The sequence below is a fragment of the Sphaerodactylus townsendi genome, linkage group LG03 (genome assembly GCF_021028975.2).
Source record: "Sphaerodactylus townsendi isolate TG3544 linkage group LG03, MPM_Stown_v2.3, whole genome shotgun sequence".
Taxonomy (NCBI): Eukaryota; Metazoa; Chordata; class Lepidosauria; order Squamata; family Sphaerodactylidae; genus Sphaerodactylus; species Sphaerodactylus townsendi.
In genome coordinates this window covers 165,967,648-165,989,740 of record NC_059427.1, presented here as the reverse complement: position 1 = coordinate 165,989,740, position 22,093 = coordinate 165,967,648, and the positions used below count along the sequence as shown (strand labels likewise).

General features: G+C 45.3%; 1 protein-coding gene across 1 annotated transcript in view; it reads right to left on the bottom strand.

Moving 5' to 3' along the window:
• The window catches only part of RAB11FIP4 (RAB11 family interacting protein 4), a 336,747-nt gene that overhangs the window by 233,789 nt on the left and 80,865 nt on the right, over nt 1-22,093 (bottom strand). The gene's annotated exons all lie outside the window — the stretch shown is intronic.

The window sequence follows — 22,093 nt, the reverse complement described above, 5'->3', positions numbered from 1 at the left end:
TAGGTAATCTGGGCCATTTGGCAAAACAGATTTTAAATACATTTTAATTCCTATCTCCTTATCCCAGGTAAAAAGTTTAAAAGGGAAGATGGAGCAGAAATTCAAATGGGTTGGCTCTACAAGTATTCAGCTGGTATCTAGGATAACATTGCGACTCCTGAGAATTGTACCAGTGCTACAGCTGACATAAGCAGGGTGTGAGATTTGCAACAGATCTTCCCAAAGAAGTATGGTAGTAGATTTGTTTGGCAGGCCTTCCGCCATTGCTGGCGTGCTATCTAGCTATAGTTGACCTTCAGTTTGTACCACCTTGATTCTGAGCCTTCAAACTTTCCTGGGTCTTTTCAGTAGCATGTTTGTGATCTACCTAAGTTGCAAAGGTGTCTCTTCTGGGAAGCATTCTAAGCAAAAGGAGTGGCACCTGAGAGATACAAAACAATAATAAAAAGTTATAAACTTCCTGCCTGGATTGCCATTTTTCATTTATTGTATCTGGAGATAATCATGTGATATGCAATTGTGCAAATGAGCTACTGATTTTTAAGTTATGATCTTCAGTCTCATTACAAAAGTTCCTATTGGTAACTGAGGCTGTTCCCTGCATTATGGATTTAAGAGTACATATAGCTTATATGCAGTGTATATCAGCATGTGTGAAACAGTTTTCATGTCTGTTCCACCAGGTACACATGCAGCTGGAAGCCATAGCAGCCAGCATGTATATATGCAACTCAGTACGCATGGTATGTGTCACAACTGCAGATGTGATAGGGTAATGCTGCAGGTAAATGCCTTTATAGTTGGTGCTCACTCTTAATCTGCAACTGGCTTTATTGTATAGAAGTTCTCTTTTGCTCCAAAGATTCTCTTTTGTGTGGAACACCCTCTCAGCAGTATCTATGTACAGAGGTGGGATCCAGCAGGTTCTCACAGGTTCCCGAGAGTAGGTTACTAATTATTTGTGTGTGCTGAGAGGGGGTTACTAATTGGTGATTTTGCCACGTGATTTTTGCCTTAGTTATGCCCCTCCTCTCAGCAGTAACACGCAGAACTTGAAGCAGTCTAGCAGGAGGTGCACCGGCGTGTGTGGCAGCCTGCGCCTATGTGCATTCGTTTCCCGCCCAAGGACCGGTGCAGCGGCTGCGTCCTTGCCACAGCCCCGCCCAGGAATGCCCCGCCCCCGGAATGCCCGGCCATGCCCCTGTCATGCCCCGCCCAGCCCCATTGGCGCTATGCCACAGTTTGAGTCCCACCACCATGGGAACCTGTTACTAAAAGTTTTGGATCCCACCACTGATGTTATACCAGAGCAGGACTGTTGTTAAAAAGATTTACAAGTTTTAATTCTGAACAGTATAGCAGTGCAGGTTTGCAAAAGGACAGTGCACACATTATGGACCAGATTTTGTGATTCATTTCCCAAAAAAGATTGTGGCTCAGTTCTTCCTCCCTCTGCAGATTCATCCTTGAGGGGGTCTCCCCCTCCCCAGGAGCAGCATTTATGGGGCAGCTTTTTGAGCTGGACCAAAATGAAAGAGAGAAGGAAATCCTACTCCACAGATAGAAATCCACCCCGCTAGATCCAATCCTATGCTTTTTATTCTGTTCTTCAGTGATAGGAGAAAAAAAGCAAAGAAAAATTGACTGGGTTGGAATAGAAGCAGATTTCTGAACGTTAAAATGAGAGCAAAGGCATTTCCATGCACGGAAAGGCAAAACAAAAACAAAACCCAAGCTGGAGAAGAAGACCGATACTGAATCCTGACATGACCTAGATTCCACATTTTCTGGTTTCTAAAATGCAACCACAGCCCCCCACCCCCCACAATTCCTAAATGTGCCTCACATAAAGTGGGGGGGGGGAGCAGTTTTGCATTTTTATTTGCATGGGATCCGAATTTGTTTTTAAAAAAAGAATTGCTCTCGCTGATATTGAAACATGGGAAATATGATACTGATCACCAAGGAAAACTATCTAGGACAGTGGTGGCGAACCTATGGCATGGGTGCCAGAGGTGGCACTCAGAGCCCTCTCTGTGGGCACGCGCACACAGAGTTTATCGTGGGGGGGGAGAAGAACTAAAGCAGGATCCTTTACATGGGAGTAAGCTTGGTTGCTGGCAATGGGGCTTGCTTCTGAGTAAACCCTCCTAGGGTTGTGATTCACCCGTTCGAAGCATTGCACGGTTGCTTCACCAAGCTTACTCCCAAGTAACAAGTGCCGCAGAGCCAACCATTTGTTCTAAACTAAAACCTCAGTATTCAGGTTCAATTGCTGTGTTGGCACTTTGTGATAAATAAGTGGGTTCTGGGTTGCAATCTGGGTACTCGGTCTCGAAAAGGTTCACTATCACTGATCTAGTATTATAAGGCTTTAAAAGAATTGCCTGCCAGATCACACAAATGGCCTATCTCCAACAGTTGTCAATCAGAAAGGAGGGAGTGCATGACATTTGAAACAGAGGCATGGCTACAAGGGGGCCAGGGGGTGCGCGTTGCACCGGGCCACCTGGGGCGGGGGAAAACAAAAATTTCAGGGTTTTTTTTGTATTTTTTAGTGTTTTTCAGGTTTTGGCCTGGAGGGGGTGCAGTTTTTAGGCTAGCAGCACCAACATTTCAGGGAGTTTTCCGTGGACTCTCCTGATGACACCACCCAAATTAGGCGAGGTTTGGTTCAGGGGGTACAAAGTTATGGACTCCCAAAGGGGGTGCCCCATCCCCCATTGTTTCCAAAGGGAACTAATAGGAGAGGGGGGCTACACCTTTGAAGAGTCCATAACTTTGAACTCCCTAAACCAAACTTCACCAAACCTGGCTGGTATCATCAGGATAGTCTCCTAAAGATACCCTGAAATTTTTATGCTGCTAGCCTAAAAACAGCACCCCCTGCAGGCCAAAAACTGAAAACACACGAAAAATACAAAAAACACAAACGAACATGGGGGTGGGGCAACAAAACTCAGATTTTGCACCAGGCTCCATTTTCCTTAGCTATGCCTCTGGTTTGAAAGATTATGAAGATGGGAGGGGCTTTGGCTCTGTGCCAGCCCATCTGCTAGGCATGTAGAAGATTCCAGGTTCAAGCCCCGACATCTTCAGTTAACATCATCAGGTAGTGGGTTGAAAAATGTTTGCCCAAAAATCAGGAGAACCCCTGCTACTCTGAGTAGACAGTAACTGAACTGAGCAGACCAATGGTCTGATTCTGTATCTGTTCCTGGGATGTATTTTATACGATCCCTTCATATTTCGATTGACCTCTCTATCAGTATGTTGACAAATAATTTCTTTTTCATTGGCAAAGATTTACCCCACAAACAAAGTACATTTACGATGTACTAAGCTGAAATTACTGGTGGGGGGATACAGCACCATGTTCAGTAGATGAGACTATAACATTAGGTTCCATTTTCACATTTTAGAAGCTATTCTTAGTATCTGCAACAAACACCAGTAGCTATATTGAAAACTGACAAAACATTAGGCTTTGGTTTCTTCAAAATAAGATTGGGGGCAGGGCAGAGAGAAGATCTTTAAAAGTTGCTGTGCCATCTTAAGTAGAAACCTCTTCCAAGTCTATCAGCTTCGATGTAAATCAGTGTAGAACAGGGAATTCAGGCTCATTCCGCACATGCAGAATAATGCACTTTCAAAGTGCTTTCAGTGCTCTTTCAAGCTGTGCGGAATAGCAAAATCCACTTGCAAACAATTGTGAAAGTGGTTTGAAAACGCATTATTTTGCGTGTGCGGAAGGGGCCTCAGTTTGGTACAGGTATAACTCAGTTTAGGATGGCACAGTTCTTGTTGCTGCAAAATCAGTATCAGTTCAGGACCAAGGACAGCACATTGGTCAAGTTCTTAACCTTTAATCTGCTACCTCCCTCCAAGCGCACATCAACATCAGTGAATGTTTCCCAAGCCACCAAAAAACCACACCCCAGACAAGGCAGTTTTATATCGGTCTGAGTAAAATTTGCAAATGCCCCCAAAATTTGCAACAGTCCTTAGATTTATTGTCGAAGGCTTTCACGGCCGGAATCACTGGGGTGCTGTGTGGTTTCCAGGCTGTATGGCCGTGTTCTAGCAGCATTCTCTCCTGACGTTTCACCTGCATCTGTGGCTGGCATCTTCAGAAGGATCCTCTGAAGACGCCAGCCACAGATGCAGGTGAAACGTCAGGAGAGATTTTTCAGTTCTCAGGCGGCTTTATGGTTCTGGTTATGAATCACAGCTCCCAGTTCAAGCCATCGCTATCCACTCCTCCCACCATGAGTCTCCAGTTCTGCTCAACAAAAGCAAAGTTCCCAGTTCTACTCCACCTACCCTCTATTTAGAATAGATGTAAGTCCCTCTGGTTTTCAGATCTACGTTCCCATTGTCAGATCCAAGCATGTATTCGATGATATTTTAAGCATAAGCATAAGCATTTTATTGTCATTGTGCACACACAACAAAATTTACAGCGGCATTCCTCGATGCACACAATTTCAGACTCATACCCCAGCCTCACTTTCCCCTTCCTCCACCCATCCCTACACAGCCCCAAACACATCAACACGAAGCCGCAGAGTTTAGCATAGCCGCAGCTCTAGAGTAGAAGCTGTCTCTAAGCCTCTTTGTCCTAGTTTTGATAGACCTGTATCGTCTGCTGGATGGTAACAGTTCAAAAAGAGAGTGTGCTGGATGAGACGGGTCCCTCAGAATATTTTGGGCTTTCTTTAGGCTTCGGGAATTATGGAGTTCTTCCAAGGAGGAGAGAGGGCAGCCGATAATCCTCTGTGCAGTAGTGATCACCCTTTGGAGCGCTTTCCTATCTGCCACTGTGCAACTGGAGAACCATACACAGATGCAGTAGGTTAAGACACTCTCTATAGCACAGCGGTAAAAGGACACCAGGAGTTTTCCATTCAGTTGTTGTTTCCTTAAAAGTCTCAGATAGTACAGTCTTTGCTGGGCCTTCTTAATCACCTCTGGTTTAACTGGCCATTCATTCATTCATTCATTCATTCATTCATTCATTCATTCATTCATTCATTCATCCATTCCATTAGTTTTATACATCACCCTTCACCTCATGGGCTCAGAACAGCTCGCGACATTTTATATAAAACAATAAAATCGATGTAAAACAACATATAAACCCCTTTCAATTACTGATGGCCACAGTTAATTAAAATACAATACTGTAACCCCCTAAAGGAAAGAGGGGGAAAGAAGATGGAAGAAAGGGAGGCCAAGATGGAAAAAAAATACCTGGCTCAACCGGTTCTGGCTTACAGGCCCAGCAGAACTGCATCAGATCTCAAAGGACACCTGTCTCCCTGGACAGAGCATTCCACCAAGTTGGGGGCAAGGCTGAAAAGGCTCTGGCCCTGGTTGGAGGAAGTCGGACATCTTTTGGGCCAGGGACCACCAGCAGATTTTCCTTCACTGAGTGCCGTGATCTTCAAGAGGGTATACGACGACAGGAGAGACTGTATGGCTTTTGGGTTGTGTATTTTTTTAACTCCATGACAACTGTGTGAAGCAGGATGGGATGAACTAATGGTCTTGACCCAGCAGGACTCTTTGTATGTTCTTAAATTAGAAATGAGTGTTCCTGTGTGAATCAGGGGAAAGCTCCTCCTAGATAGGTATAGGACACAGTCTGTAGTTATCTTGTTCAAACTGTAGGCTACAAACCTCTTTCTCCTAAGGATCAAAAGACATGGTTATGTCCACAGTAGTAGTGGGCAGAGGGAACACCATTAGAAGGATAACAGGCCTGGCACAAAAGCAACAGCTTTCTTGAAGAAGCTAAAACAAAAGAGATACTATTTTTGAAAATCTGAAGAACAAATGGAAATAAAGCTTCTGGTATCCAGTGTTCAGCCTGCTTATTATTTCAGAGTTACACAGACCGTTCTGCTACAACAAAAGCCATAAATCTCCAGGAAGGAGACAGCAGTAAATTGAGGAAAGAAACAGCACATCCTTCCAGATCCCAGGCTCAAGTTAGTTTTATTCATGCCTGGAGGGAGCCCAGCCTGGCTGACTGATCTCTCTTCCTATACAGATATCCATTTTTATCTGCTCCCACTGGTGATGCTATTTCACACCAGCCTGTGCACACATCATCCGCAAACACAAAACAGTGGGCCAGCTATGTGGACTGCAGGGGAGCGCAGACTAAATCCCCTAGCACAGGGGTGGCCAACCTATGGTGCTCCAGATGTTCATGGACTACAATTCCCAACAACCCCTGCCAGCATGGCCAATTGGCCATGCTGGCAGGGGCTGATGGGAATTGTAGTCCATGAACATCTAGAGCACCATAGGTTGGCACCCGTACCCTAACAGGTGCGAATAGCAGGGATCAAGACTTGCTCATTGGCTGCCATTTGGTTGGACCTCATACAGAGGTATTAGGTTGGCAAGAGCACCAAGCCAACATCCTCCGAGGGAATGTTTCATTTTCGAGTCAGCGTGTTGTAGTGGTTAAAAGTGGCAGACTCTAACCCAGGGGTGTCAGACTCGCGGCCCACCAGATGTTCATGGACTACAATTCCCATCAGTCCCTCCCAACATGAGCATTGGCTATACTGGCAAGGGCTGATGGGAATTGTAGTTCATGAACATCTGGAGGGCCGCAAGTTTGACACCTGTGCTCTAACCTGAAGAATTGGGTTTGGTTCCCTACTCCTCCACATGTGCTGTAGTGTCTTATCTGGTGAACCAGGTTTGTTTCCCCGCTCCTCCATATGAAGCCTGCTAGGTGACCTTGGCCAGTCACAGTTCTCTCTGAATGCTCTCAGCCCCACCTCCCTCTAAAGGTACCTGTTGTGGGGAAAGGGAGGGAAAGGAGTTTGTGAGCTGCTTTGAAACTTCTTACGGTTGAGAAAAAGCAGGGTATAAATCCAAAACTTCTCTTCTCTCTTTCTGAGGAATCGAAGACTGAGTTCAGCTTCCTTATCAGCTACAAAGCTCACCGGGATGACCTTGGCTTCGTCACTCTCTCTCAACCTAACCTACCCCATAGGGTGGTTGCAAAGATAAAATCAGAGGAGGGAACCCTAAAAGCAAACAGCAGGGGTCTCTCTTTCTCTGTAGATCTCCATTTTCATCTGGTCCTGCTGGTGATGCTCTTTCGCATCAGCTTGTGCACACAAAACAGTGAGCTCTGAGTTCAAGGAGAAGGAGCAGGATGAAAGCAACCAGTGCTATAGGGCCTGTAAGAGGTGTTCTACCAGATTTTTGCTTCAGGCAACCCACAGGTCCAATCCATCTTGCTGCCCTCCCAACTTTTTCAGCTTTTTCTGTACCCTTTTCCTCATTCTGATAGTTAAGCATTAGCTGCATGACAGGACATTGGGATGAGGGGTTTTCAGCTATGATACCTGACCGGTTGGCATCTTTTTTGTTTTATTACAATTAATTAACATTTTAAGTGACTTTATTAAAATTGTATATGTGAAATGTTTTCATTACAATGCGTGGCATGAGCCAGGAAAGGGCAGGATATCAAATCTAATTTAACAAAATAAATAATAATATTAGAATACAATTTAAGAACTTTTTCCCAAGTGGAGGCTTCTGTCAACTTAGCAGAGATGAGGGATGGGATGACCCAGTTTACAGCTGAGGCCCCAAAAACTGATTTGCCATAGTCAAGAACCCCATACAAACATGCCATCAAGCAGCAGCCAACTTGGCGACCCCAGCAAGGGACTTTGAAGGCAAGTGTGAAGCAGAGGTGGGTTGCCAGTGCATTCTTTCTTGATGGTTTTGCATTCAAGTATTGATACTGCTTAGCTTCCAAGATCTGCTGAGATTTAGCTATATCTTCCAAGCTCTGAGAAGTTTTGGCTATAGCTTCCAAAGTCTAATGAGATTTGGTTATAGCTTCCAAGGTCTAATGAGATTTGGCTATATCTTCCAAGATCTGATGAGATTTGGCTATAGCTTCAAAGATCTGATGAGATTTAGCTATATCTTCCAAGAACTGATGAGTTTTGGCTATAGCTTCCAAGATCTGATGAGATTTGGCTATAGCTTTTAAGGTCTGATGAGATTTGGCTATAGCTTCCAAGGTCTGGTGAGATTTGGCTATAGCTTCCAAGATCTGATGAGATTTGGCTATAGCTTCCAAGATCTGATGAGATTTAGCTATAGCTTCAAAGATCTGATGAGATTTAGCTATATCTTCCAAGAACTGATGAGTTTTGGCTATAGCTTCAAATATCTAATGAGTTTTGGCTATAGCTTCCAAGATCTGATGAGATTTGCCTATAGCTTTTAAGGTCTGATGAGATTTGGCTATAGCTTCCAAGGTCTGATGAGATTTGGCTATAGCTTCCAAGGTCTGATGAGATTTGGCTATATCTTCCAAGATCTGATGAGATTTGGTTATATCTTCCAAGATCTGATGAGATTTGGCTATATCTTCCAAGATCTGATGAGATTTAACTATAACTTCCAAGATCTGATGAGTTTTGGCTATAGCTTCTAAGATCTGATGAAATTTGGCTACACCATGCCATCTTCCCTCCCCAAGACCCGTCTGCACGCAGCGTATTAGCATACAGGACCAATGTTTACAGAGAAAGAATGGGAGCAAGCATGCTAATGCTGGCCCTGCGTTTGTTCACTGCCAACTTCCCCCAATCTTCCTATGCAAAGCTGTATTCATTGGGCCAGTTCCTGTTTCTTTTTGGTCATGAGGATGGAGTACAGATGTACAATGCATATAGGACATAGTTGGTGCCGTGAAATAAATTGTTCTGGGACTACATTACACCAGTCTGTTGTGTCTTCTGGTCTCTGATATGAGTTGCTTTGGCAACATATGAAAAAGTCCTGGCGACGACATCACTGCCCAGGCCTGTGTCAGTTGCAGGAAGCAGTCATGAGAGCAGAGTGGCTCACATGATTGATGGTTTCACATGATACCAACACAAGATTGGGACTGACAGCAGGAAAGGGGGACAGTGTCCGCAACATCCCATTGATAAACAGGTTGCAACTGACAGGCCCGATCGAGGAAGATGCCACATGAATCCCAGTTATGCTCTGTCTCAGATAAAGATAAGTACGGTCAGTTTTGGTGCAGCGGTCAGGGAAATGGTATGCTTCCACATTAGAATGTAGTCCTGAACAAATATGACAATTACCATTCATTATACACGCACTGCCTTTGTGAAAGCCATTATTTTGTACATTATTGCACTTGTTTCTTTGATACAAGAGCATTTGTAGTTCACTGTAACAAAGAAGGTTCAACTTGTTGAGTTCTGTGGCTGAAGAATATACAACCCTACTAAGATCTTTTTTTTTTGAGACAGACTATAGTAATGTGGAACCAACCTATGGCTATGATGACGCACCTAACTAGGAACTCCCTGTTGCCAACATAACTCTTATTATTTGGTAGATTTCACAGCTGCCAGATCTTTAGCTGTTTGTTGGCCTTCATTACAATTCGAGCCTCACCCAGAGGCCTAGGAAGTTGTAATGTATCAGCGTAGTATTCATTTCATTTATTGGACTTGTACCCCGCTCTCCCCCATAGAGCTCAGAGCGGCTAACAACCAACAAAACAGAATAACAAAATCAAATATGAGCAATAAATAAATATGAACAACAACAAGTACACCAAAACCATAACCCCAGCTTATCAAACATCACTGAACAGCATGTCAATAATATTAACATTTCTTAACGGAATAACAAACAGCAAAAGCATATTAGCACTTAGCATAAAATATAACTGCATCATACACATCATACACATAACAGCAAGACATAACGCCACAATACTATTCCTGCATCTTATCCCTCTTTTAAAAGAAGACCAATATGTTAAATTTAGGAACATTAGTTCTTAAAAGATGGCTTTCTTGTGACTAGTGTGCTTCCACACAATACAATCACTAATAAATCCAAAACCCACTAACTAGCCAATAACCTAAAAACAATATAACACAATACAAACCTAACTCAGTAACTAATACTAAATCCTATATACTAAGCTAAGCTAATTCCATCTTTAAGCTAGCACTAAACAACTTATTACCCCACTACTATTCGTGCAGATCCCAGCAGGGCTGCCTTCTGAATTTGACAGGTGTTAATTTTGTCAATTCGAAGACGTTTCAAGCGCTGCCCTAGTGTTTTCGGGATGGCGCCCAGCGTGCGGATTACCACTGGGATGACTTTATTACTATTACTATTACTATTATTTAATTTTCCTATACCGCCCAACCCCCGAAGGGCTCTGAGCAGTGAACAATAAGGCCAAAAAGGCAACATACAATATACAATAATAAAATATAAACATATAAACCAGTGATGGCGAACCTTTTCGAGACCAAGTGCACAAACTGCAACCCAAAACCCACTTATTTATCGCAAAGTGCCAACATGGCAATTTAACCTGAATACTGAGGTTTTAGTATAGAAAAAAACAGTTGGCTCCAAGGCGTGCGTTACTCGGGAGTAAGCTTGGTAGTAGTCAGTGGCTTTGCTTTGAAGCAACTGTGCAATGGGTGAATCACTTCGAATGGGTGAATCACGACCCTAGGAGGGTTTACTCAGAAGCAAGCCCCATTGCCAGCAACCGAGCTTACTCCCAGGTAAAGGATCACGCTTTAGTTCTTCTCATGAAAATCAGTAGGGTTTAACAGCGCTTAACAGGGTTACCTACCCTGCTTCCCCAAAACTAGGTCTTAGGTTTAGTGCTAATAATCTCCCTGAAATAATTGCACTATTATCACATGACGAGCTCTGTGCACGCGTGCCCACAGAGAGGGCTCTGAGTGCCACCTCTGGCACCCGTGCCATAGGTTCGCCACCACTGATATAAACATTAAAATTATTTAAAACACAGTAGCAGCAAAACACAGAATTAGTTTTTGGCACCCAATGCCACATTCGGGGATCTCTGCTATCTGTTCTGTGCCATTTCTGATCATGAGCCTTTCTCACATCTCTGGAAGAGAATCACCGCTCCCGTCCCCTTCCCGCACGGTGGAGCAGGCCAGCAGAAATTAATCAGCCTCGCTGTAATAGCAAAAGGCTATTGAGGCAAGCACTATTATTTACGGTCCCGTAAAAGGTTAAGGGCTTGTCGCTTGGCTAATCAGGATGCATGACACGGAACTCCTTTTGTTCCCAAAGACGTGATCTACTTGAACACACTGGAATGCTGTAAAATAAAAAAGGAGCTGCCAGCCTGAGAGCAGGCTTCCTCAAGGCAGAAGGAAAAGGAATGGGCGATGCAGCCTCATCACATATATTTTGATGCTGAAAACTCTCCCGAACTGCCTTGCTTTTGGGGGAGGCGGGTAATATCTCAGGAACCGCCCACAGCTCTAAGGCAGAGACAATGCTTCGCACACAAAATGGGCCAGTGAAGTGCCGTCGCGCTGTGGCTGACTTACGGCAATCCAGTAGGGTTTCAAGGTAAGAGAGGTGGTTTGTCATTGCCTCCCTCTGTCGAAGAAGAAGAAGAAGAAGAAGAAGAAGAAGAAGAAGAAGAAGAAGAAGAAGAAGAAGAAGAAGAAGAAGAAGAAGAAGAAGAGGAGGAGGAGGAGGAGGAGGAGGAGGAGAAGGAGGAGGAGGAGGAGGAGGAGTTTGGATTTATATCCCCCCTTTCTCTCCTGCAGGAGACTCAAAGGGGCTGACAATCTCCTTGCCCTTCCCCCCTCACAACAAACACCCTGTGAGGTAGGTGGGGCTGAGAGAGCTCTGAGAAGCTGTGACTAGTCCAAGGTCACCCAGCTGGCGTGTGTGGGAGTGTACAGGCTAATCTGAATTCCCCAGAGAAGCCTCCACAGCTCAGGCGGCAGAGCTGGGAATCAAACCCGGTTCCTCCAGATTGGATACACGAGCTCTTAACCTCCTACGTCTCTGCTGCTCCTGGGAACCTCCTACGCCACTGCTGCTCCTGGGAACAACCCTGGGATTCCTCGGTGGACTCCCATCCAAATACTAACCGGGCCAACTCTGCTTAGCATCTGAGATGAGATGACATCAGGATAGCCTGGGCCATCCACAGAATAGCTCTGGTTAAATCCCTGGCATCAGACAAGGCTATTGAGCACCCTTCCTATACAACTGTAAAGCGACAGAAACTGTAGAGGGCAGAAGTAAGTGGCAACGCCCGACAGAGCTTGGCCTTTGGCCCTTTCTGCACGGGCGATATACAGCGGCCCAGGGACGGCAAAAATGCCGTCCCTGGGCTGCTCTTCACACAGGAGGTGCTCTGCATTGCAGTAGCACCATCCTGGCTGCCCAGGAGCGGCGTGAAGCCACTGCTTTTAACCTCGCTCAATGAGCGAGGTTTTTGCAAAGCAGCGTCTTCCCATCGGCATGGTGCAAACCGCACCACTGGGAAGACGCCGCTTTCCCCATCGCCTCCACTTACCATCATGTCCAGCGTCACTGTGGAGGGCTGCAGAGACCCACCCATGCTGCTCTCTGACCCCTGGAGGTCGTAGGGCAGTGTGGTGGGTCCTTGCAGCCCTCCAGAGCGATGCTCTGGAGCCACCTCTCTGGCTGGGGGGAAGTGGGGGCCGCTCGCACGCTAGAGTGTGAACGGTCCCCGAGCCTCCACTGGCAAAATTATGCCGGTGGAGGCTTGTTTCTGCGTGTGTGCAGAAAGGGCCCCAGACTTGCATGGATTCACTCGGAGGCATGTATAGGTCCTAACCATGTACAGGTTCATATGTGTAAGGTTTTCCCCCTGCAATCTGAGAGTGAGATTCTCCTCCAAAGGTAGCCATATTGGTCTGTAGTAGAATACCACGATGAGTCCACGATGAGTAGAATACCACATAGAGACCAACAGGATGTTCAGTGTGAGCTTTCAAGAACCAAAGCTCTAGAAGTCTGATGAAAGAAGCTTTGGCCCTTGTTGGACTCCAAGGTGTTGGTGGACTCCTATCTCACTGTTCATCTCCAAAGGATCATCTATCCCCCCCCCCATGCCCATAAAGTAATAATCTCATGGCTCAGTGGTGAAGCACATCTGCTTGGCATGTAAAAGGTCCCAGATTAAATCCCTAGCATGTCCAACTAAAAGGATGAAGTGAGCCAATCTGAGGAGATGATACTGACATTTATATACCAATAGTCTGCCTCGGTCTTTATAGATTCAGGAGAGTCCCTGCCATACATCACCAGGGCCTTTGAGATAGAAGGCAGATGCACAGCATAATGGCATCAGCAAATGAAGAAGAGGAGGATGACGAGGAGGAGGAGTTTGAATTCATTAATAACCTGGCTTTCTTTCCTATAAGGAGACTCAAGGCAGCTTACAAACTTCTTTCCCTTCCTCTTTCCACAACAGACAACTTGTGAAGTAGGTGGGGCTGAGAGAGTTCTGAGAGAAAGGTTGTCATGATATATAAAAAGAGTGAAAAGTTCACATAAAAGGTTAGCAGGAGTTTGCCCCACCCAGAGAATGGAGACGGGGCAAAAGTAGCAAAGATTAATCTTTTATTTATTTATTTATTTATTGTTGTATTTATAAACCGCCCTCCCCCGAAGGGCTCAGGGCGGTGAACAAACAATAGATAGAGCACAGTAAGATCCACAGTATCAAATATAAATAAACATTAAATGATGGCTCTATATTGTTAAAACCAACCCCATTAAAATTAAATGCAGCGTTCCAACATCAAATATATCGATGGCGTCCAATCACTAAATCCCCTTAGAAGAAGGAGGAGGGGAAAGGGCGGCAGGGTCCATAGATGACATGATTGGTGAATTCAGCTGTAATTCTAGACCAATGAGAGGCTGATGCCTGGGCGGGGAAAAGTATCCCTGATATATGCATTTGTATATGCTTATAGTTTGAGATAGAGATAGAGTCTGGGTGCTGTAGGTGTTGAACTTTGCTGTAGCTGAAGAGTTCTGTATAGTCTTATAGTCTTGTATAGATTAGACTTGTGTAACCTTGCAACAGCTAAAGTGAAAGCCTTCCTTGCATGGAGAGTATTCTTTTCCATGTGTGATAGAAGGTTGCAGTGAGTGCAAGAAGACTTCTTATCTTACCAGAGTGACTCCACTTTAAACTCTGCTGATAAAGGTGACTAGTCCAAGATCACCCAGCAGGAATGTAGGAGTGGGAAAACAAATCTGGTCCACAAGATTAGAGTCCGGCAGTCATGTGGAGGAGCGGGGGAATCAAACCTGGTTCTCCAGATTAGAGTCTACCACTCTTAACCACTATACCATACTGGAAGGGCTAGATACTAACTGAAGACATTGCAGTACATCTAAAAGATGTGGACATTTGGAGCACAGGAGTTCATGGACTACTGATGAGGATTTGTGGGAAACAGAAGTCATGGCACTGATACTCCTTGCTAGTAGTGAGTTTCTATTTCACTTCCCTTGGAGTGGCACTAATCTGCAATCTACTGTGCCTGCCTTTCTGTTCAAAAAGAAAAAAAAAGTTTGGATGTATACCCCACCTTTCTCTTCTCAAGGCGGCTTAAAAACTCCCTTCCTTTCCTCTCCCCACAACAGACACCTTGTGAGGTACGTAGGGCTGAGAGAGTTCTGAGAGAACTGTGACTGGTCCAAGGTCACCCAGCAGATTTCATGTGGAGAAGCGGGGAAACAAACCTGGTTCACCAGATAAGATTCTGCCTCTCATGTGGAGGAACAGGGTACCAAACCCAGTTCTCCAGATTAGAGTCTACCTGCTCTTAACCACTATACCATGCTGACTCTCCTAAAATAAATTTCAGGATAGGTTCATTCACTATTACTCAAATACTGTGGGAAATCATCAAACGGAGAGCCTTTTTTTCTTTTTCTTTTGCCCATGAGTGCTTATGCTTTGGCTTCCCATTGGGAAGAAAGGAGAGGTATAAATAAAGTAAATAAATGCATCAAGTCTGGTTGCAGCCTTCAGGTGTCTTGCGTCAAACAGGGGTTTAAATCCAAATCTCCCCAGCCTTTGATAGTCTAACCCTATACATCACAATGGCTTCTGGAGAGTTGCGGAATCACAGATCACTCATCAAAGGAAGAGAAAAACTGGACACAGTGTATAGCAGACTTCTCTCTGTGATACACCTCTGAAGATGCCAGCCACAGATGCAGGCAAAACATTAGGAACAAGATCTACCAGGCTACAGCTACACAGCCCGGAAAATTTCACAACAACCAGGAGGAAAATTCATTAAGATCCACAGCCATGCCTGGAAACATAAACAATACTCAACTCCACCCGCCCTTTCCAGCTGGGCCTGCCCTTTGCTTCTTTGCCTCATTCTACATATTCTACGCCTCTCCCCATATTGCCCCGGCAGGCCCCTCCGCTCCTCGGAGGAGGACCTACTTGTGATCCCTGGCCCAAAAATGATCAGGCTGGCCTCGACGAGGGGCAGGGCCTTTTCAGCCCTGCCCCCTACCTGGTGGAACAGGTTCCCTAGGGAGATCAGGGCCCTGCAGGACTTACAGAGTTTCCGCAGGGCCTGCAAGACAGACCTGTTCCGCCAGGCGTTTGGCCAGCCTGGTTAAAAATACATCTACCGTGTCATCTGGCCTCCCGTGGGCAGAAGGGGGGGAGGGGGGTAGCCAGACGCCATCCACATTTTTAATGGGTTCTGTTTTTATGTAATTGGTTTTTAAATTATGTTTTAATGTATGTTTTAACCTGTTGTGAACCGCCCTGAGCCCTCAGGGGGAGGGCGGCATATAAAACTAATAATAAATAAATTAAATTAAAATAAAAATACTGCTGCAATTTTGAGACTAACCTTAAAGATATGTTTATGAGAACTCAATTGTGTGGCCAGTTGTTCTAAAAGCCTTTTTTTTCAGTTCATGGCAGAGATTTTGTTATCCAGCTCAACCAAAGTAGGGGCTCTCATTGATTTTGTGTAGATACAAAGCACGGGAGGAAGTAATTGCCCAGTCAAAGCCAAACCTGAAAATCCTTCAGCGCCTTCCAGGACCAGTTGGAGAAAAAGATAACATCAAAGTGGAGAGTCACAGGTGATATTCCCACTGGTGCCTGGAGGTCCAGGATTAAAACTACAATTTTAGAAGGCAAATGAAAGGAAACATACAAAAAAGGGACTGATGTGAATGGCTACAGGAAGGGTTTAGTTAGTTAACATTTGCATAATGCATTCTGGGTTTAGAGGGCTTCAAACATAATACATTCTTGCAGTCCTGAAAATAGCCCTGTTTTATCTCTATTTATTTAACTTCATTTATACTTTGCCTTTCTCCTCAACAGGAATTCAGACAGAAAGAAACAGAAAGATAAAAAGTAATACGTTTTTGGCTGTTGTGGGTTTTCTGGGGTGGGGCTGGGGGGCTGAAGTCTGGTAGTTTGGACTCCTAATGTTTTGCCCGCATTTATGGCTGACATCTTCAGGAGCAGCAGTGGCGTAGTGGTTAAGAGCAGGTGTACTCTAATCTGGAGGAACCGGGTTTGATTCCCCGCTCTGCCGCTTGAGCTGTGGAGGCTTATCTGGAGAATTCAGATTAGACTGTACGCTCCCACACACGGCAACTGGGTGACCTTGGGCTAGTCACAGTTCTTCTGAGCTCTCAGCCCCACCTACCTCACAGAATGTTTGTTGTGAGCGGGGAAGGGAAAGGAGTTTGTAAGCCCCTTTGAGTCTCCTACAGGAGAGAAAGGGGGGATATAAATCCAACTCTTCTGCTTCTGCTTCTGAGGCATGTCACGGTTAGCACATCTTACCATGACATGCCTCTGAAGATGTCAGCCATAGATGTGTGGAACGTTAGGAGCAAAAACTACCAGACCACAGTCACACAGCTGATTCTGGCAGCGGAAGCCTCTGAAGATGTCAGCCATGGATGTGTGGGACGTTAGGAGCAAAACCTACCAGACCACAGTCACACAGCTGATTCTGGCAGCGGAAGCCTCTGAAGATGTCAGCCATAGATGTGTGGAACGTTAGGAGCAAAAACTACCAGACCACAGTCACACAGCTGATTCTGGCAGTGGAAGCCTCTGAAGATGTCAGCCATAGATGTGTGGAACGTTAGGAGCAAAAACTACCAGACCACAGTCACACAGCTGATTCTGGCAGCGGAAGCCTCTGAAGATGTCAGCCATAGATGTGTGGAACGTTAGGAGCAAAAACTACCAGACCACAGTCACACAGCTGATTATGGCAGCGGAAGCCTTCGACAAGTTTTTATTTAACAAATAATTAAATTGTAGAATGCAATTCTAGGGCATACAGTGCTGGCCATGACTCCAGGCATAAATGGTTTGAAAAGGAGATAAAACAACTTCATGGAGAACATGTCCATCCATGCCTACTAGCAATAGTGACTAAAGAGAAACTCCATCTTCAGAGGAAGTAAACAATACCTGTGTGAGAAGGCAGTATCAGGAGGCGGCCTAGCCCTTTATGTTCTATTTATTGGTTCTACTCGTTGGCTGCTGTGAAAACAGGATAGTGGACTAGATGGATTACTGGTGGGATTCAAGTGATGGACTCTAATCTGGAGAACTTGATTTGATTCCCCACGCCTCCACATGACCGTGGGACTCTTATCTGATGAACTGGATTGGTTTCCCTGCTCCTCCACATGAAGCCTGCTGGGTGACCTTGGGCTAGTCACAGTTCTGTCAGAACTCTCTCAGTTGCACCTACTTTACACAATGTCTGTTGTGGGGAGAAGATGAGAAGGACTTGTTGGCCCAGTGATGGCGAACCTTTTTGAGACCGAGTGCCCAAATTGCAACCCAAACCCCACTTATTCATTGCAAAGTGCCAACCCAGCAATTTAACCTGAATGCTGAGGTTTTAGTTTACAAAAAACTGGTTGGCTCCCTCTTCCTATGCCCCACCTGCTTGAGCAAGGGCCAGCCTGCTCTATTCTCTAGCAAGTCCTGCGCGCACCGCTCTGTGCCTCTCTAGCATCTCTGCCTCCTCTGCGCCCCCTGCCCCCTCAGGCAGCAGGCACCCAGAGCACAGGCACCAGACCCACCAGCCAAGTCCTCCCTGCTCACTGCGGTGTGCGCACATCGTGCTCAGAGGCCCAGCCAGCCTAGATGTGTGGGGGGAGTGATTTTTTGCCCCCCACATGATGAACTCTGTGTGTGTGTGCCCACAGAGAGGGCTCCGAGTGCCACCTCTGGCACCCTTGCCATAGGTTCGCCATCACTGTGTTAGCCGCTTTGAGACTCCTTACAGTTGAGAAAAGCAGGGTATCAATCTAAACCCCTCTTCTTTATGGAGAGCTAAAGGACAGGAGGAAATATGGAGCTTAGCCCCACCCATTTTGAAAGCAGAAGTCAACGAAACCTCTCCCTGTACAAACTGCGAGGATGTTCTACCCACAGCTACCTCATACTTCCTCTGGCTTACAGAAAGAACACCTCAGGAGGCCCAAGGGTTACGGAGGGAAAGGATCAGATATTATGTCAACACAAAACTGTGGAGACATTCCGCTGTCCACACAGGGGAAAAAATTCCTATGAAGAAGCAGCTGTGGTATAGTCCTGCCTATTGAACATTAGAGAGGGGTAGCTGTTCTGCTTTTATGGCAATTTAAAAAAAAATGATGACCAAGCCAGCATCCCATTATCTAAGAATCTATGAGCCATGTCATATATTAAGGGGCCTAACATTTAGCAGACTTGAGAAAGTCAAAACAATTTTGAGCCTAAAGGTTAAATTTATCCACGGGCACTTCTGAGACCATTTTAAGACAGGATTTCACACATCTGGTTTGTTTGCAGATAGCTGAAATGTTCTTTGCAGCACGAAATCCAACGTATCAAATTCTCTCCTGAATGCAATATAAAGAGGTTCAAACATGATTTACAACAGGCACTGAACAATGATGCCTTCTTAAATTTAGCTCAAGCACACCAATTGTGGCATGTAGTAATCGTACATTCTAATAGTGAGATGGGCCAAATCTTTGGATACTTAAATTGGATACTTAAATCCAGTGATTGGCGCTGTAAGTGGGCAAGACAGATCTTTCTACAAACCTAAAAAGAGCCTCAGGTTTGCAGCAAACACTGAAATGTAAAAAAGGAAGTTTTCCCAAAAAACCCTCAAAAAATAATAAAAGGAGAGCCTTTAGCTTTAAATAATGGATTCCTTCAATGGCTGTTGCTAGGCAACTACAGCTTTCCAGGCTTCAGTTTATGTGAGTAAAAGGCAAGGGGAGCTGGCCAGGTTCTTTTCAGAGCTGTTTTGGCCTCTGAAGGAAGACTCATTGGGGCCCCACCTGGTCTGGACAGCAACCACTTGGTGACTTGATACTATCTGACTTGCATGATTCAACTAGGCCTAGCCACTTGCTACTGTTCAACAGCAGGCACCACACACAATCCAATGTGGTGTAAATGGTGAAGGAAATCACTGAGTGAACAGGGGCCAGTCACATACTTTCCGCTTAACCTACTTCACAGGGTTGTTGTGCAAAGGCAGAAGAGGAGAGGAGAAACAACAGAAGCAGCTTTGGCCCCCTCTGGGGAGAAAAGTGGGATATAAATGAAATAAATAATAAATTTTATTTATTTATTTATTTATTTTATTGGATTTTTATACCGCCCCATCCCCGGAGGGCTCTGGGCGGTGTACAACATTTGAAAACAGTATAATTAATAACATTTAAAAGCAGCGATAAAATATCCCAAGCGTGCTTACCATTAATCATGTCCAAATTCTAACTAGTAAGTTAAAATTAAAAAAATCCAAAGATGTAGGTGGCGCTCCAGCGTTCCTAATAATGATAAAATCCCTCCCTCCCTTGGAATGAAGGGAGGTGCAGCTGGCGGAGAAAGTCTCAATGGGATGGAATTGATGGAGTTGTGGCCCAGATGTTAAGGGCCACAGACGGGAACACTTGTTAGCTTGTGGCTGGATCCTCCGAGGCCTGGGCGGAACAGCCGCCCTCGCTCTTTACAGGCCCCCTGCTGAACTCCCCAAGGAGTCCCGCGAGGGCCCGGATACAGCTAGCTGGAGGGAGAAGCGTGCCCACCAGGCCGGGGCCAGGGGGGGGCCTGTGCAAAAGTCCTGGCCCGCGTGGAGGAAACCAGCCAAGCATTGCCGAGGGGCCAGGGACCACCAATAAGTTGGCCTCCTCGCCCGACCGGGAGAGGCAGCCTAGGGACATTACATGGGGTGATCACCCGGTCTCGAAGATACTGATGGCCCCAGGCAGTGGAATGGCCTTTAAAGGTCCAACACCAACACCTTGAAGATGATCCGGAACTCTACTGGAAAGCCAATGCAGCTGCCGCATAGCACAGGCTGGATGTGTGTCCTCGAAAGGTGCTGCCCGTGAAGCAGACGTAAGGCTTGCTGCACTTGGTGAACCAGTTTTAATCGCCGGATCAAACGCAAGGGAAGGCCCGCGTAGAGCGAGTTACAATAGTCAAGTCTGGAGATGAAATGTAGCTGAAGATGACAGGCAGGTACAAGGTAGGTTGGGAAAATCCTGAGAGGTAGAGAATGAGGCAGAGAAAGGGGAGAGGATATGGGGATTGCCTGGGGTGGGAAAGATGAAATAACATGGGGGGGGGGGGAGTCCTTGAGGGTTCCCTACAAGTCCTCAAGGGTTCTCTACCACACAAGTGGGCTGGCCCAATGGCTGGCAGCACACAACTGGGCCACAGTTTTCCTACGTAGAGGCTGCTGTGAAGAAATTAGAGGGAAAGCTTAGGATAGAGGTGGCAGAGAAAGGTAGGTTGGCTATTGGGTGGGAAGGAGATAGGGTTGCCACACCAGGTTATGAAATACTTGGAGTTCAGAGGGAGGGGATGAAGCCTGGGTAGGGTGGGATTTGAGCAGGGGAGAGATCCAAAAAGGGTATAATGCCACACACTCCATGCATGAGATCTATGACTACTACTTTTCTAATGCAGTGAGGTATGTCCTAAGGATGTTCCAGCTGTGCTGTCAGCCAGCGGACGCATCTTTCTCTCAACAACTGGGGAGAGGCTAGCCACCCACTTTCTTCTTCCAAGGGGAATCCCTGCAGAGAACCTAATGCCATGGAAACCAAAAAGACTGCTAAACACATACATTCATCTGCTCCAGCAACCCCTCTCGCCCAAGATAGCAGGTGAATGTTGCTGCTTCTTTTTAAAAAAACACTGATTCATTTGCACCCTAAAATTGGTTTAACACATTTCCCTTGTGCTAGCAGGGCAAGAAGCAGAGACAGAAACAGCAAGATGTGCTTTGCACACATAAATTGCTTTTTCTGCATTTGGCAGACAACTCATTTGCTAGTTTAGCTACAGCAAATTCCAGTGCCACCCACCCATCCACCCACCCACCAGTGGGATTGCAGAAACAAGCAAGGGAGCCATTTGGACAACGCTTCCTCCTCCTCCTCCTCCTCCTCCTCCTCCTCCTCCTCTATGTTTTTTTTTGTGGAGAGGGGGCTAAATAATTTTTATTTAAAAATTTTCAAAAATCATCACAATTAACATACATTTTAAGTTACATTTTAAGTTACAGTTCATATATTTACATCCTTATAAAATGACAAATCCAGATAAATAAATAAATAAAAACATACACAAATTTTCTTTCTAGTACACCTTCCCCTTTAACACTACATTTCCACACTCTAATATCCTTACTGACAAATCCAATAAATTGCATTGCAATATTGTTACCGCCAGGAAAATAGGAAAAAGATTTTCCTGAGCCTGCCACCGAACTACACTGGCTAAGGATCGGAACAAAGAGACCAGTGTTGTCCATAAGCCTCCACAAGGCTTGGAAAGAACGTGTACATACAAATGTGCTGATATTTTACATGAGTTTCCTTCTTGCCTTTGTCCCTTTTTAAAAGGTTTAAATGTGAGGCCCCCTCAATGTTGAATTTATTAGCTGCCCAATGTTTAGGATAATACTCTAGTTAAATTAAGGTTTTGTTACTGTTAATTTAGGATACTCTTGCTTATGGGTATATGTGCTTGTACTGTATTGAAGGTTCTTTAAGGTTTCCTTTAAAGTTTAAGTTTAGAAATGTTATTTTAAATATTTGTATCTATAGGTAAAAGCAATAGCTTGTAACAGCTGATATTAAGAGTCAAGGAAGCTAGCCTTGGAGTTCAGTTTGGGCCAACACC